This window comes from Triturus cristatus, chromosome 4_1 (assembly GCF_964204655.1).
Source record: "Triturus cristatus chromosome 4_1, aTriCri1.1, whole genome shotgun sequence".
NCBI classification, from domain to species: domain Eukaryota; kingdom Metazoa; phylum Chordata; class Amphibia; order Caudata; family Salamandridae; genus Triturus; species Triturus cristatus.
In genome coordinates this window covers 68,629,422-68,645,376 of record NC_140585.1, presented here as the reverse complement: position 1 = coordinate 68,645,376, position 15,955 = coordinate 68,629,422, and the positions used below count along the sequence as shown (strand labels likewise).

Below are 15,955 nucleotides of genomic sequence, written 5' to 3'. Positions count from 1 at the left end.
GTGTTCCATGGGCGTTGCATGGGGGTTCCCACATAACAACCATGAACTTTGATGCTGCCCCATACTTACAAACTCACATAAACCTGGGGCAGCACCAAACACATATGTCTTCCCAGCGGACGCGTAAGGAGGAGAAATGTTTCAATTTCTCATGTTTGTTTCCTTTTTTCATGCGTGCTGCATTCAGCAGCTCACATAGAAAGAGGAAAACATCTCTTGAGATTGTTTTGTGAAGGAAGGTGCCCCTTCCTGCACAGAAACAATCGTGCCTATGTTGGTGCTAAGCAGCAATTTGTGCACCACTTTCATAAATATGGTGCATTCCTGCCCTTTCACATTGGAATAGGACAGCGCAGCAAGAAGACTTGCGGCGCTGCCCTACGCCAATTCTTCATAAATGAGGCCCTTTGTTTTTAGCTACACCTTTGACCACGCCCCCACATGCACTGACCTTTGGTTTGCTAAACGCTGTTTAATATTATTTCCCCACCATAAAAATGATGTGCTGTGGGAATTGGGGGCATTTATGGTTCTCGATGATGAGAAGCACCAGGTTCTAGAAATTTTTATTAGAAGGGGGTTCTTACACCTAAAAATGTTTAACAAGGCGGTCTCAGCATCAAAAAGTTTGAAGACCTCTGCTTTAGGGGATCCAATACATTTGTTATAACACCTAGTAGGACATTTTATTATTTTTCAATCCATTATTCCTCTCTGCATAGCCTCACACCCATACAAGTGGCATAGTTTAGTGATATAATCTGTACTTGGTATGCCCGCTACCCCCCTTCCCTCCACCTCTTGGTATGTACCTATCCGAAGTGTTATGAACATCCCACAGCTGACTCCAGCTGACTGGAACATGTGAAAGGAACGAATAAAGAAGACTCTTCACCTTATTGAGCTTCGTCTTCTTTTTGTAACACTGGCGACAAACAACCGGATGGGGACGGTTCACCATTGTGAGAAGTTGGCCTGATGTATGATGTCACTAGTTCTAGTGTACACGTTATATCAGTCCAAACAACCCTTATGGTGATTGGTTGTAAAGTCAACCTTATAGACCAGCTATCCTAGTGGTAGCATGGACAAGAGCAGTCTTAGGTTAAACTCTGAATGGCATGTGAAGCCAGCTGTGATACCATATATAATCTCTTGAATACCAAATGAAAGGACACCACAACAGATATAAATATATAAAATAAAGTGTATTCATTCTAGTCAAACCCTCAGCACTCTTTATGAGATTCGAGGTAAGTTCAACACAGTCTTATTTAAGCATACATTAAGTCACACAGGTAAGTAATACAGTTAGGCCCTAGGGGCCACGCAGACCATATACTAAAGAAGTGGTATAAGGACCACTGTCACGGAAATACTATAGGCCTAGGCCTAGGGAATCGCTGGGGCTACACTACACTACCAACAGTTAGGAAGTGGGAGGCCCACGGGATTCAGGTGCAGAGTGGAAACACTCACGCGTAATGCGTATAATCGATAGAAATAGTACAGTTCTGAAATAAGCAGTTTTAGGACACTTCTGGAGTAGCTAGAAAGTCGAGACTCGGAAACTAGACCCTAGGATAGTCACTACCCTTGTGAGCACCGAAGTACCCAAGTTACCTAGCCCACAGGCTGCGGGTGCATAGGTGTGAACTTTCGTCGTGGACTTCTATGGATGCCTGAAGGAAAGTTGCTGACAGGCAGTCAGTGCAGAGTGTCCGGTGGATCCCAAGGCCGGGCTCAAGAAGGAAGGGTACCTGCAAGCAGAAGGGACAGAGTCAAGGTCACTAGCCAGTGACCACGTGGAACCAGGAAGGAACCAGGCGATGTTGTGAAGATTGCAGGTGAAGAGGTGAAGCTTGTCGCAGCAGCCACGGGTACCAGGAGACGTCGAGGACAACCAGGACCAGGAGGCGAGCTGTCCCACGAAGGCTCTTGCTGTCGGCGGCGTCGAAGTCGAACTAGGACTCACCAAGCCTTGGCAAGCGGAACCCACGAAGAATGGAGGACTTGCTTCTGGTGCAGACCAGGAAGGTCTGGGGTGCTTCTCTTTTGCAGAGGAGCAGGAGCCAGTCTGGAGGAGCCAAACCAGCAGTGAAGATTTAAAGGTGTGTCGTCGCAAAGGCCGCTAGCCAACGGGCAAGCAACCGGACAGACGCGGCAAGCAGGAAAATGCAGAAGGGCCCCACGCAGGACTCGTGGAGTGTGGGGGCTGATCTTCGGTGCAGATGGTGCTTGGGGTTGGGGCTTCTCAATCCCCGGTGCACAACTTCGAAGGTACCTCAGAAGCTGCACTGGAAGATACTCGCCACTTTTCCCAGGTAGCCGGTCCCACGTCTCTCGTCGCCTCCACGGATCTCAGCTCGGCTGTGGATGTGGATCAGGGTCAGAGAAGTCTGGAAGTCAAGGCTCTGCAGTCGGTCCCTCGTAGAACTTCAGCAAAGCAAAGGGTAAGTCTCTTGATGGTGCCTGTTTGCACAGGGTAGCCACTCCTTGGCCACAAGGGAGATTCTTCGGTCTTCTTCTTTCGTCGAATGTCGAAGGTCCAGAGTTTCTGTTCAAGTTGCAGGTTCAGGATAATCTAATCTCCTGGGGCCCAGCTACCACTCTTATCCAAATCTGGGGGGCTGGGTTGCCTGCTAGGTCACGCCTTATGGGTGGGACCTGGGAGGGGGGTGGTTACACCCCCTTCCCTTTGTCCAGTTTCGCGCCAGGACTGGGGCTGGTGTGCCCCAGCACCGGTTTGAACTGGACAATGCATGGGACACTTTGTGTGCCCCAGGCAGTGTCTCGTTTCTTTCATCCCTCCCTGCCCCAATACACTAAGGCCTGTCTGGGGTGGTGCTCGCACCTCCCAAGGCAGGAAACCTATTGTCCAAGCCTTCCGTGCCGGGATCACTCCCAGCAGCAGGAGGTCAGACTTGTGTCGTGGCAGCAGCATCCATTTTGTGATGCTGGGGCTCTGGTTAGCTTTAACCGGGTAAGTAGGTTTCGATATGTCTTCTCCCTCTAGAAGGGAGGGATAATCTCCTCATCACCAGAAATGGGATGGGGGTATTATTCCAAAGTGTTAGACACCTTACACGACATGTTTTGATAAAGCCAAACCATAGTTACCATAACCGTTTAAGATTATAAGGCACTCTAAGAGTATATGGTAGGCTATATCATAGAACAGCTATAAGGACATGGTTCCGAAAGCTGCAGACAGGCTCAGCTCATGATAGAGCACCATCTCACATGTTACCAAGCACTCTGCCTCCAGGATTGTTAAGGCCTGCCATAGGAGTGGCTGATAGGTACACATGTGTCTATATATGAGGTAGGTATAGGAATTCTACACCTAAGCAAGGAGTGATTACACGACCTTGCCCCAGCTGAGTGATCAGCCAGTTGTGTCATAATGGAAGGCCAGGCCAGGGGGGGCATAATACATGCTGCAGCCCCTGGTAGGCCTAGGATACACCTATGCCCTCGGTACCTAAGGTACACTGTACAGGGACCAATAAGGTGATCCTATCCAAATGGGTTATGCACCTAAAGTACATAGTATCAATTTAGAGAGAGAACAGCAGGGCTGTGGGTCTGATTAGCAGGCCCACAGCCACATCTAAGTCGAAAACCAGTAAAGCAAAAGCAAAAAGTGGGGGTGAACATAGAAAGCAGACCCTACTCTCCTACACAACCCCCCCCCCCCCCAAACTTAGGGACATTAAACTAACCTTGACCAGTTGAGTCTTCATGTTCTAAGTGGAAATATCTGGAGAGTCCATCTGCATTGGCATGGTCAGTCCCAGGTCTATATTCCACTGTGAAGTCTGTCCCCTGTAGGGAAATGGACCACCTAAGAAGTTTGGGATTTTCACCCTTCATCTGATTTAGCCACAAGAGGGGCTTATGGTCTGTCTGAATCTTGAAGTGAGTGCCAAACAAGTATGGCCTCAGCTTCTTCAGGGCCCAAACCACATTAAAGGCCTCCCTCTCAATAGCTGACCAACGTTTCTCTCTAGGGGTCAGCCTTCTACTTATAAAAGCAATGGGCTGGTCTTGACCATCTATATTAAGTTGTGAAAGAACAGCTCCCACACCCAACTCAGAAGCATCTGTCTGGACAATGAACTCTTTGGAGTAGTCTGGACTTTTCAGAATAGGTGCACTGCACCTGGCCTGCTTCAGGTCATCAAATGCCTTTTGACAGCTTACTGTCCACTGAACTTTCTTTGGCATTTTCTTGAAGGTCAAGTCATTAAGTGGTGTCACAATGGACCCATAGTTCTTAACAAACTTTCTGTAGTACCCAGTCAGGCCCAAGAAAGCTCTGACCTGAGTCTGGGTAGTTGGAGGAGTCCAGTCCTTTATGGTCTGGATCTTGCTCTCCAGTGGTTGAACCTGACCCCCACCAACTAGGTGGCCCAGGTATACAACCTTGCTCTGCCCTATCTGGCACTTAGTGGCCTTGATAGTGAGGCCTGCCTTTTGCAGGGCCTCTACACCATCAACTGAGCCATCATCAGGGTTCTGAGTCAACAGGTCTGGGAGAGGGTCACTCTCTTCCTCCTGCCCCTCATCTGTAGCCATGAGTAAGCCCATGTCTGCCCTGTCAACATATGCCTTCAATCTGTTGACATGAAGCACCCTGTGGGGGCTTCTGGGAGTCCCAAGGTCCACCAAGTAGGTGACTTCTCCCTTTTTCTCAACAATAGTGTGGGGTCCAGACCATTTGTCTTGGAGTGCTGCTGGGGCCACTGGCTCCAACACCCACACTTTCTGCCCTGGCTGGTAAACAGTCAGCACAGCCTTTTGGTCATGCCAAGCTTTTTGGAGTTCTTGACTTGCCTCAAGGTTTTTAGAAGCCTTCTTCATATACTCTGCCATCCTGGAGCGGAGACCAAGTACATAATCCACTATGCCAAGTTTGGGTTGTCTGAGAGGTCTCTCCCATCCTTCCCTTACTAAACATAGGGGTCCTCTTACAGGATGCCCAAACAAAATCTCAAAAGGGCTGTAGCCAACCCCCTTTTGTGGGACCTCTCTGTAAGCAAACAGAAGGAAGGGTAAAAGGATGTCCCATCTTCGCCTAAGCTTGTCTGGTAAATCTTTTATCATTCCCTTTAGGGTCTTGTTGAATCTCTCAACAAGCCCATTGCACTGTGGGTGATAGGGTGTGGTGAACTTGTAGTTCACACCACACTCCTTCCACATTGCAGTCAAATATCCTGACATGAAGTTGGCACCTCTGTCAGAAATGACCTCCTTTGGAAAGCCCACTCTGGAGAATTCTCCAAGTAGGGCCCTTGCCACAACAGGAGCTGTTGTGGTCCTCAGGGGAATAGCTTCTGGATACCTGGTGGCATGATCCACTATCACCAGTATGAATCTGTGCCCAGATGCTGTTTGTGGGTTCATTGGTCCTACAATATCTATGCCCACTCTTTCAAAGGGAACCCCCACCACAGGTAGTGGTATGAGGGGGGCCTTTGTGGTGCCACCTGATTTGCCACTGGCTTGGCAGGTGACACAGGAGCGACAAAACTCCTTGGTATCTTCTGACATATGGGGCCAGTGAAAGTGAGGGACAAGCCTGTCCCAAGTCTTGTTCTGGCCTAAGTGTCCTGCAAGGGGAATATCATGGGCCAAGGTAAGAAGGAAGCCTCTGAACTTCAGTGGTATGACCAACCTCCTGGATGCACCAGGCTTGGGGTCTCTAGCCTCTGAATACAGCAGCCCTTCGTCCCAATTCACTCTATGGGTACCTTGAGCATTCCCTGCAGCCTCAGCAGCAGCCTGCTGTCTGAGGGGTTCAAGAGAGGGGCAGTCTAATTGTGCCTGCCTCAGATCTGCCCTTGAAGGTCCCCCTGTCCCAAGAAACTCAACCTGATCAGGTTCAAGTTCTTCTAGAACAGTTCCTTCAGGGCCCTCAGAATCATCCTCCTGTGAGGGCTGATCCAGTGCCTGAGGCAGGGGGGAAGGCTCAGCCTTTACCCTACTGCTCTTTCTCTTGGTTTGTGACTGGTCCATAGTTTCAGGATCCAGCACTTGTTCAGTGGTGCACTTTTTGGCCTGTGACCTGGTCACAGCAAGGACATGTGCATCTATCCCTAGCATTTCTGCATGGGTCCTATACTCCACTTCAGACCAAACTGAGGTTTCAAGATCATTGCCCAGTAAACACTCCACAGGAAGGTCTGAACTAACAACAACTTTCTTGAGGCCAGTTACCCCTCCCCAGGAGAAGTTAACAATAGCCACACTATGGGAGGTAGTGGCATTGCTAGCGTTGGTCACTAGGTAGTTCTCACCTAGTATGATCTGTCCAGGGTCCACAAAGGCAGGTGTCATCATTGTGACACTAGCCCCAGTGTCCCTGTAGGCCTGAGCCATTCTTTGGTTGATAAAAGGTGTCTGTCTGTACTTGCCCAGGTTACTGGGGCCTACAGTAGAGGACAAAGCTATTTCCCCATCACAGATCAGAACAGCCTGAGTAGGTATCCTGACTAGGCCAGAATCCTCCTCAGTTCCCAGGGTTAACCCTACTACGCCCTTTTGCTGGGAACCACCACTTACAGCTGAACTAGGGGGTACAGTTGCCTTAGGGGCAATGGTGGCTGGGGGCTTATCCTTTTTGGTGCACTCACTAAACCAATGTGAGTTGGACTTACAATAGTTGCACCATGGTTTCTTTTGGCCATCTTTCTTTTTATCCTTTTTGGGACCACCCTCCCCCTGAGCCTTTTGGGGGCCTGGTGAAGACTTCTGGTCGTTTTGTTTCTGATCATTACCCTTCTGGTCTGCCTTTTTCTGATCACCGCCCTGGTTCTGGTTTTTCTGCTTAACTCTAGTCCTGACCCATCTATCTGCCTTCTTTCCCAATTCTTGGGGAGAAGTCAGATCAGAATCAATCAGGTGTTGATGCAGTAGCTGGTTTTGACAGTTGTTAAGGATTTGTTCTCTCATGATCAAATTGTACAATCCTGTATAGTCCTTAACCTTACTTCCCACTAGCCAGCCTTCCAGAGCCTTAGTGGCACAATCTACAAAGTCAGTCCAGTCCTGAGTCTGTGTCTTCTGGGTATCCCTGAACAACAACCTGTATTGTTCAGTGGTTAGGCCAAACCCATCAATTAGAGCACTCTTCAGGACAGTGTAATTGTCTGCATCCTCATCACTAACTGTGAGGAGCTTGTCTCTACCTTTCTCAGAGAAGGAGAGCCACAAGATAGCTGCCCACTGACTTTGGGGTACCTGCTGTACTTTGCAAGCCCTCTCCAAAGCAGTTATCCATTTGTGGATGTCATCCCCACACTTGTAGGGAGGGACAATCATTCTCAGGTTTCTATTATCATAGTGCCTGTCTCTATCCTTAGGGATATTGCTGCCACCAGTGGGTTCTAACCCACTTAACTTTTGCTCTCTAGCCAGAGCAAGCTTCTCCTTGGCAAGGGCAAGTTCTTCCCTCTCAATCCTTAGATTAGCTTCCCTCATTCTGGCTTCATGCTCTTTTCTCTGGGGGGAAGTCATTCCCCTGTGAGAAGAGGCATTAGAGATGCTAGAGACATGGGAGTGGATGGATTCCCTTGAAGGGGATCTGTCCCTCCTGCTTCTCTGGTTAAGCCCACTTAGGGGTCTGTATGGGGGGACCCCATGCAAACTCCCATGTAAGCTTAGGTTAGCCTGGCTAAGTCTTCCTACTTGGCCCTGGCTGTCTACCTCTTCATCTGAAGTCCCATCTGACTCATCTGTAGTGGGTAGACCCTCCCCTGTACCTAGGGTACCAGCCTGTGAGGCCCTAAGAGCATCATATTCCTCTAGGATCTGTACTAGCTGAAGGAGGGTAGGGTTTACACCCTGTTTTAACTTTCTGGAGGTACACAATTGTCTCATCTCCTGAAAAGTTAGGGTATCATATCTAGAGGGGATCTTTCTCAGACCTGCCCCTCCTGAGAGAGAATCTCCTTGATCTCCTCCCAGAGACATGATCTAGTGAGGGTGTGGTGTGTGCACCTACCTACACTAGTTGTTTCTACTAAACCTCTCTAGTAGTTGTAGTCAGGGTGTGTTAGTCCCTTCAACCTACAACAACTAAGTCCAGTAGGACTTAAGTATTATAATCTATGTTATATGTACCTAAACAATATCTGTGTGATCTTTCAATTTAGTATCTCAAGACTACAATGGTATTACAACAGCAAGCTCAGATCCCAACCGCTGCTCACCAATGTGAGAAGTTGGCCTGGTGTATGATGTCACTAGTTCTAGTGTACACCTTATATCAGTCCAAACAACCCTTATGGTGATTGGTTGTAAAGTCAACCTTATAGACCAGCTATCCTAGTGGTAGCATGGACAAGAGCAGTCTTAGGCTAAACTCTGAATGGCATGTGAAGCCAGCTGTGATACCATATATAATCCCTTGAATACCAAATGAAAGGACACCACAACAGATATATATATATATAAAATAAAGTGTATTTATTCTAGTCAAACCCTCAGCACTCTTTATGAGATTCCAGGTAAGTACAACACAGTCTTATTTAAGCATACATTAAGTCACACAGGTAAGTAATACAGTTAGGCCATAGGGGCCACGCAGACCATATACTAAAGAAGTGGTATAAGGACCACTGTCACAGAAATAGAATAGGCCTAGGCCTAGGGAATCGCTGGGGCTACACTACACTAACAACAGTTAGGAAGTGGGAGGCCCACGGGATTCAGTTGCAGAGTGGAAACACTCACGCGTAATGCGTATAATTGATAGAAATAGTACAGTTCTGAAATAAGCAGTTTTAGGACACTTCTGGAGTAGCTAGAAAGTCGAGACTCGGAAACTAGACCCTAGGATAGTCACTACCCTTGTGAGCACCGAAGTACCCAAGTTACCTAGCCCACAGGCTGCGGGTGCATAGGTGTGAACTTGCGTCGGGTTTCGTTGTGGACTTCTATGGATGCCTGAAGGAAAGTTGCTGACAGGCAGTCAGTGCAGAGTGTCCGGTGGATCCCAAGGCCGGGATCAAGAAGGAAGGGTACCTGCAAGCAGAAGGGACAGAGTCAAGGTCACTGGCCAGTGACCACGTGGAACCAGGAAGGAACCAGGCGATGTCGTGAAGATTGCAGGTGAAGAGGTGAAGCTTGTCGCAGCAGCCACGGGTACCAGGAGACGTCGAGGACGACCAGGACCAGGAGGCGAGCTGTCCCACGAAGGCTCTTGCTGTCGGTGGCATCGAAGTCGAACTAGGACTCACCAAGCCTTGGCAAGCGGAACCCACGAAGAATGGAGGACTTGCTTCTGGTGCAGACCAGGAAGGTCTGGGGTGCTTCTCTTTTGCAGAGGAGCGGGAGCCAGTCTGGAGGAGCCAAACCAGCAGTGAAGATTTAAAGGTGTGTCGTCGCAAAGGCCGCTAGCCAACGGGCAAGCAACCGGACAGACGCGGCAAGCAGGAAAATGCAGAAGGGCCCCACGCAGGACTCGTGGAGTGTGGGGGGCTGATCTTCGGTGCAGATGGTGCTTGGGGTTGGGGCTTCTCAATCCCCGGTGCACAACTTCGAGGGTACCTCAGAAGCTGCGCTGGAAGATACTCGCCACTTTTCCCAGGTAGCCGGTCCCACGTCTCTCGTCGCCTCCACGGATCTCAGCTCGGCTGTGGATGTGGATCAGGGTCAGAGAAGTCTGGAAGTTAAGGCTCTGGTCGGGCTCTGCAGTCGGTCCCTCGTAGAACTTCAGCAAAGCAAAGGGTAAGTCTCTTGATGGTGCCTGTTTGCACAGGGTAGCCACTCCTTGGCCACAAGGGAGATTCTTCAGTCTTCTTCTTTCGTCGAATGTCGAAGGTCCAGAGTTTCTGTTCAAGTTGCAGGTTCAGGATAATCTAATCTCCTGGGGCCCAGCTACCACTCTTATCCAAATCTGGGCGGCTGGGTTGCCTACTAGGTCACGCCTTATGGGTGGGACCTGGGAGGGGGGTGGTTACACCCCCTTCCCTTTGTCCAGTTTCGCGCCAGGACTGGGGCTGGTGTGCCCCAGCACCGGTTTGAACTGGACTATGCATGGGACACCTTGTGTGCCCCAGGCAGTGTCTCGTTTCTTTCATCCCTCCCTGCCCCAATACACTAAGGCCTGTCTGGGGTGGTGCTCGCACCTCCCAAGGCAGGAAACCTATTGTCCAAGCCTCCCGTGCCGGGATCACTCCCAGCAGCAGGAGGTCAGACTTGTGTCGTGGCAGCAGCATCCATTTTGTGATACTGGGGCTCTGGTTAGCTTTAACCGGGTAAGTAGGTTTCGACATGTCTTCTCCCTCTAGAAGGGAGGGATAATCTCCTCATCACCAGAAATGGGATGGGGGTATTATTCCAAAGTGTTAGACACCTTACACGACATGTTTTGATAAAGCCAAACCATAGTTACCGTAACAGTTTAAGATTATAAGGCACTTTAAGAGTATATGGTAGGCTATATCATATAACAGCTATAAGGACATGGTTCCGAAAGCTGCAGACAGGCTCCGCTCATGCTAGAGCACCATCTCACATGTTATTATTATTATTATTATTATTATTTAATCATTTGTAAAGCGCGACAGCTACCTCCAACGGAGGTGTCCCGGCGCTAGCATCCAGAGGTCATGCAGAGGACAGCGGGGTGAGAGAGACGTTAGACGGAAGTCGTGAGGTCAAACAACCAAGTTTTGAGGGCCTTTCTGAAAGGGAGTTCAGCTTTAATCTGGCGTAGGTGGTTAGGCATCATATTCCACATAGTAGCCGTTTTTACTACAAAGGCCCTCCCTCCTATTCTAGCTTTCCTAAAACGTGGAGTGGCAAGGAGGTTCAGGTTGCTGGAGCGTAAGGTTCTGGCGTTCTGATATTTTTGGAGCCTCTGTCTCAGATAACGAGGGCCAACCTCTCTGAGTGCTTTATGGGCTAGGACCAGGGCCTTAAACATTAATCTTTTTTTTACGGGCAGCCAGTGAAGGCTCCGCAAATGTGGAGTAATATGATACCTTAGTGGCACATTTCTAATCAATCTCGCAGCAGAATTTTGAATTCTTTGAAGTCTCTTCATAAGATAGTCAGGCAGACCAATGAAGAGGCTGTTAGCATAATCTAACTGGGAAGTGATAAGCGCATGCACCACCATCTTTCTGCATTCCATAGGAAGGAAATGAAGACACCTGCGAAGTGCCTTCAGTTTCCAGAAACATTGTGAGGAAATATAGGCTATTTGAGCCTTGCCAGTGAGTTGGGTGTCCATTCTAAAGCCTAGGTTCCTTGCTGAGTTGACCGGAATTGGGGGGGGGGGTTAAGTTCTGCAGGCCACCAGAGCTCAGCTTGAGGAGGGGTCGGCTGATTAAAAAACAATATCTCGGTCTTGTCAGTATTTAGTTTCATGCAGTTATCGGTCATCCAGGAGGAGATATCACGGAGACACTGCCTGAACTTAGTGAAAGCATTCTCGTTATGCTCTTTGAAGGAGAAGATAAGTTGGGTGTCGTCAGCGTAAGAAACGACACGTACACCCAGGCCTTCAACAATGGATGCCAGGGGGGCCAGATATACGTTGAACAGAGATGGGCTCAGGGCGGACCCCTGCGGACCCCCTGCGAGAGTGTCCTAACACTTGACACGTGTGGGTGAAGAAAGACTTGTTGAGATCTATCTCCCAGAAATGACTTGAACCAGCGTAGAACAGTTCCTGTAACACCTAGTGAGTGGAGCCTGTTGAGCAGGATCTTATGGGAGACCGTGTCGAAGGCCGCCGACAGATCAAGCAGTACCAGCATGGCACAGCTACCTTGATCCATAGTCTCCCGGATTGATTCTGTCACCTCCAGCAGTGCCGTCTCAGTACTATATCCCGCCCTAAAACCGGATTGTGAGTCATGTAGGCAGTTATTGGATTCGAGAAAGTCAGACAGTTGCCTTTGGACCTCCTTTTCCAGAATTTTTGCAGGAGCGGGAAGCAGGGAGATGGGCCTAAAATTCTTCAGTTCCGTGGGATCAGAGTCTTCCTTTTTTAGAATAGGACAGACAAAGGCTTTCTTCCATTCTGTAGGGAAAATACCAGTGTCAAGTGAGGTATTCCAAACATTGTTCAATGTATTGTTCACTGCCGGGGCTAGAAGTTTGAAAATTCTAGCCGGGCAGGGGTCAGAGGGGCAGCCAGACTTAATTTTCATAAGATCCCTCAGGGAGGCGTCATTTTCATACCGATGAAAGTCGGACCATTTACCTGGATGACCAGTCAGGGGCCTCTCCCGCTCATCCGTAATCGGGAAGGCAGAGTAAATGGCCGCAATTTTATCATGAAAAAAAGAGGCTAATTCCTCACACAGCAAAGGGGTAGTCGGGATGATACTTTTAAGGGATTGAGGTTTCAGAAAGCTCTCTACTATCTTATAAATCTCCCTAGGGGAGTTCTCTGCCTCCATAATTTGTTTAGCAAAAAAATCTTTCATAGTTTTGCGCTTGAGGATATGGAATTTTTTCAATGCTTCTTTGTAAGTATACTTGGCTGAGATTTCATATTTTTTTCTCCAGATGCGTTCCAGTTTTTTACAGTGACTTTTAGCCAATTGTAGTTCAGTATTGAACCACGGCGCTGAAGGCTTGCTCCTAACTACTTTACAGGATCTGATCGGGGCAATCTTGTCTAGGGCAGAGGTCAGCCATGTATTGAAGAGGGAAGAGTCCCTATTGGGATCACCTGAAGGAGTAGGAGTGGAGTTAGCTAATTCATTTTTCATAGCGTCAAAAGTAACTTTCCTCCAATTTCTTCTTTTTTCTACAGTGGGTCCACCGACTTTGGCAGGACATAGTAGTCCCAGCGTGAATGTGACTAGCATGTGGTCTGACCAGGTTACTGGTAAAGGTTTTTCCACACTGATGGCCCTGTCGTTAGAGAAGATGAGATCTAGTGTATGTCCCGCTGAGTGGGTGGGAGAGTTGACTAATTGCACAAGATTTAAACTTTTAAGTGCATCGTCCACTAAGGTGGTTTGAGGACATGTTGCAAGGTCCATATGTATGTTAAAATCTCCTAGTACAGTGTAGCTGGAGTAACGCAGTGAATGGTTGGCAATGTAGTCGAAAAGTGGCGACCAGTAAGAAGTCGGAGTACTAGGGGGTCTATAAATCAGAAGACCTGCCGTAGACTGATTTTTGTTGAGCTTAATTTGATAGGACAGGGCCTCAATAGGATCCAGCTCCGTTATTTTTTTATATGAGATATCCCAGTCTTCTTTCAAAATTATTGCCAGACCTCCTCCAAGTCTGTTGTCGGCTCTGTTGGCAATAACCATTCTGTAACCTATGGGGACAGTCAGGCATATATCTGGATTCGATCCCTCACGCAGCCATGTTTCGGTCAAGAATAACAAATCCAAATTTAAGGTTTTTAGAAGCAGCCACAGATCAGCAGCATGCTTAGGCAGTGATCTGCAGTTTATCAGGGCTGCTTTGATGGAATGTTCCTCCCGGTAACTGTCTAATCTGTTGGCCCCAGGTGGAGTGGAGATATCAAGCGACTTTATGGGAGTAGGTCTAGGCAGAAGAAACTTACATGCTTAGCATTGTGACTCGCAGTAGTTTCCGCCCCTTATCCGCATTCTGTCAAGTGAAAAACAGGTAGGGATTGCACAATTCTGTTTAGACAGGTCAAGCAGTTGATTCCTAGACCAAGTTTTTCTCCCCTCGTGAGAATGGCAAGCAGAATATCCGGCCCCGGGCGCGGGACAAGCGCGGACGGGCGCAGACGGGCTTGACTTTGGCGCGCCTTCGGCGCGCCAGCGGCGCGCCCGCTGCGCGTGTCCGCTGCGCGTGTCCGCTGCGCGCTCGCGCCATTCTGCCGTGAAATACCTCTCAATGCGTTGTGATTGGCCAGGGCCCCACACACCCTCTCAGCTCACCGTGTAAGTGCGCATGCGCCAAGCGCAGGCACTAAATCAACACAGCTGCGCTGAAACAAGGATCGTAGCGGGCCGCCAAAACTAAAAACACATTAAAAACTGAAGGTAGGCAGTAAAATCAGAATAAAACAGTTATTTAAAAAAAATACTGTGCCAACTACGCTGAATGTCAAACAGTCGCCTCTCTCCCGGCTGAGCCTCAGGAGGATGCAGTGACGCGCGCTCGCGCCGTTCTGCCGTGAAATACCTCTCAGTGCGTTGTGATTGGCCAGGGCCCCACACACCCTCTCAGCTCACCGTGTAAGTGCGCATGCGCCAAGCGCAGGCACTAAATCAACACAGCTGCGCTGAAACAAGGATCGTAGCGGGCCGCCAAAACTAAAAACACATTAAAAACTGAAGGTAGGCAGTAAAATCAGAATAAAACAGTTATTTAAAAAAAATACTGTGCAAACTACGCTGAATGTCAAACAGTCGCCTCTCTCCCGGCTGAGCCTCAGGAGGATGCAGTGACGCGCGCTCGCGCCATTCTGCCGTGAAATACCTCTCAGTGCGTTGTGATTGGCCAGGGCCCCACACACCCTCTCAGCTCACCGTGTAAGTGCGCATGCGCCAAGCGCAGGCACTAAATCAACACAGCAAGCACTCTGCCTCCAGGATTGTTAAGGCCTGCCATAGGAGTGGCTGATAGGTACACATGTGTCTATATATCAGGTAGGTATAGGAATACTACACCTAAGCAAGGGGTGATTACACGACCTTGCCCCAGCTGAGTGATCAGCCAGTTGTGTCATAATGGAAGGCCAGGCCAGGGGTGGCATAATACATGCTGCAGCCCCTGGTAGGCCTAGGATACACCTATGCCCTGGGTACCTAAGGTACACTGTACAGGGACCAATAAGGTGATCCTATCCAAATGGGTTATGCACCTAAAGTACATAGTATCAATTTAGAGAGAGAACAGCAGGGCTGTGGGTCTGATTAGCAGGCCCACAGCCACATCTAAGTCGAAAACCAGTAAAGCAAAAGCAAAAAGTGGGGGTGAACATAGAAAGCAGACCCTACTCTCCTACAACCATCACCCCCAATATACGTAATTCAGTGACAGCTGATACATACAACCCTGATAAGGGAACAATATAGTGAGTACTTCTCTTACCTCAAGTTACTGCTGCCGCTTGTGCTGATCGTGTGTATCCAGATTGCTGACTGTATTTCAAAGTCATCTTGCCTGCTGGACTCCCCACATGAGGAGGCACTCTAAAGTGTGCATCAGCATCTGATTGTTGCAAGAGAGGGCCCCGGAGGATTGCGGATCCGCTGCAGTTGTGGGGACAGATGTCGCGTTGCAGAGTGGAAGTGTGGTGCCTGCCAATTTTTCGAATTTGGAACTGTTGTCTGCGTGGTGCGACTGACTTTGCCTTGAGCCGTAGCTTGTAAGGAGAGCGCACCGCCGGAGGGGAGCATTCGAAGAGGCGAGCCTTCGTGGTTTCGCGGTGGGGGTAAGCCAGTCTCCCTTGAAGTGCCATTGCCGGGTTAGCGTCACGGCGTGGGAGCCGGTCTCCGCAGCAGAGTTTCCACAAAATCTTGAGCATGCCTTGTCACCAGCCCAGTTACCTTTACTGACGAAGGAACGGGTCTCCGCCTGGAGCGTCGCCTCTTCATACAGGATCGGCAGGTTCCGGCGGTCCTTCCTCCATTGCCTTCCATCTCTCAACCTGCAGCTTCCTGAGTCAGGACAGTGCAGGGATGGCCTCCGAAGGCGTTCCTGGGTGAGGAATTTGTCATTTTATCGTCAAACATTCTTCACACGCCTGTCTCCGCTTGCTACACGCTGACAGGCACAGCTGACACGGCAATTTACCCTGGTTTGTAAAAGTCTTTTGGCTTCTTTCCTGTGCTTCATCACCGTCAACCATTCCATGCACCTGTCTCCGCCTTCCACACGCTGACAGGCACAGCTGGTGCTGCAGTTTATTTTGCTTTTCAAATCACTTGGCCCCAATCTAGTGTTACATCACCGTTTGCCGCCTGCTTCACGCTGACAGGCACAGTTT

The 15,955-nt window shown here is 49.2% G+C and overlaps 1 pseudogene across 1 annotated transcript in view; it reads right to left on the bottom strand.

Moving 5' to 3' along the window:
- LOC146839544 (aldehyde dehydrogenase family 3 member B1-like) overlaps nt 1-15,295 on the bottom strand; it is a 386,047-nt pseudogene extending 370,752 nt beyond the window's left edge. The window contains exon 1 of the transcript XR_014981105.1: nt 15,058-15,295. The product of XR_014981105.1 is annotated as an aldehyde dehydrogenase family 3 member B1-like (transcript). The remainder of the gene's footprint in view (nt 1-15,057) is intronic.
- Between the last annotated feature and the right edge of the window lie 660 nt (nt 15,296-15,955).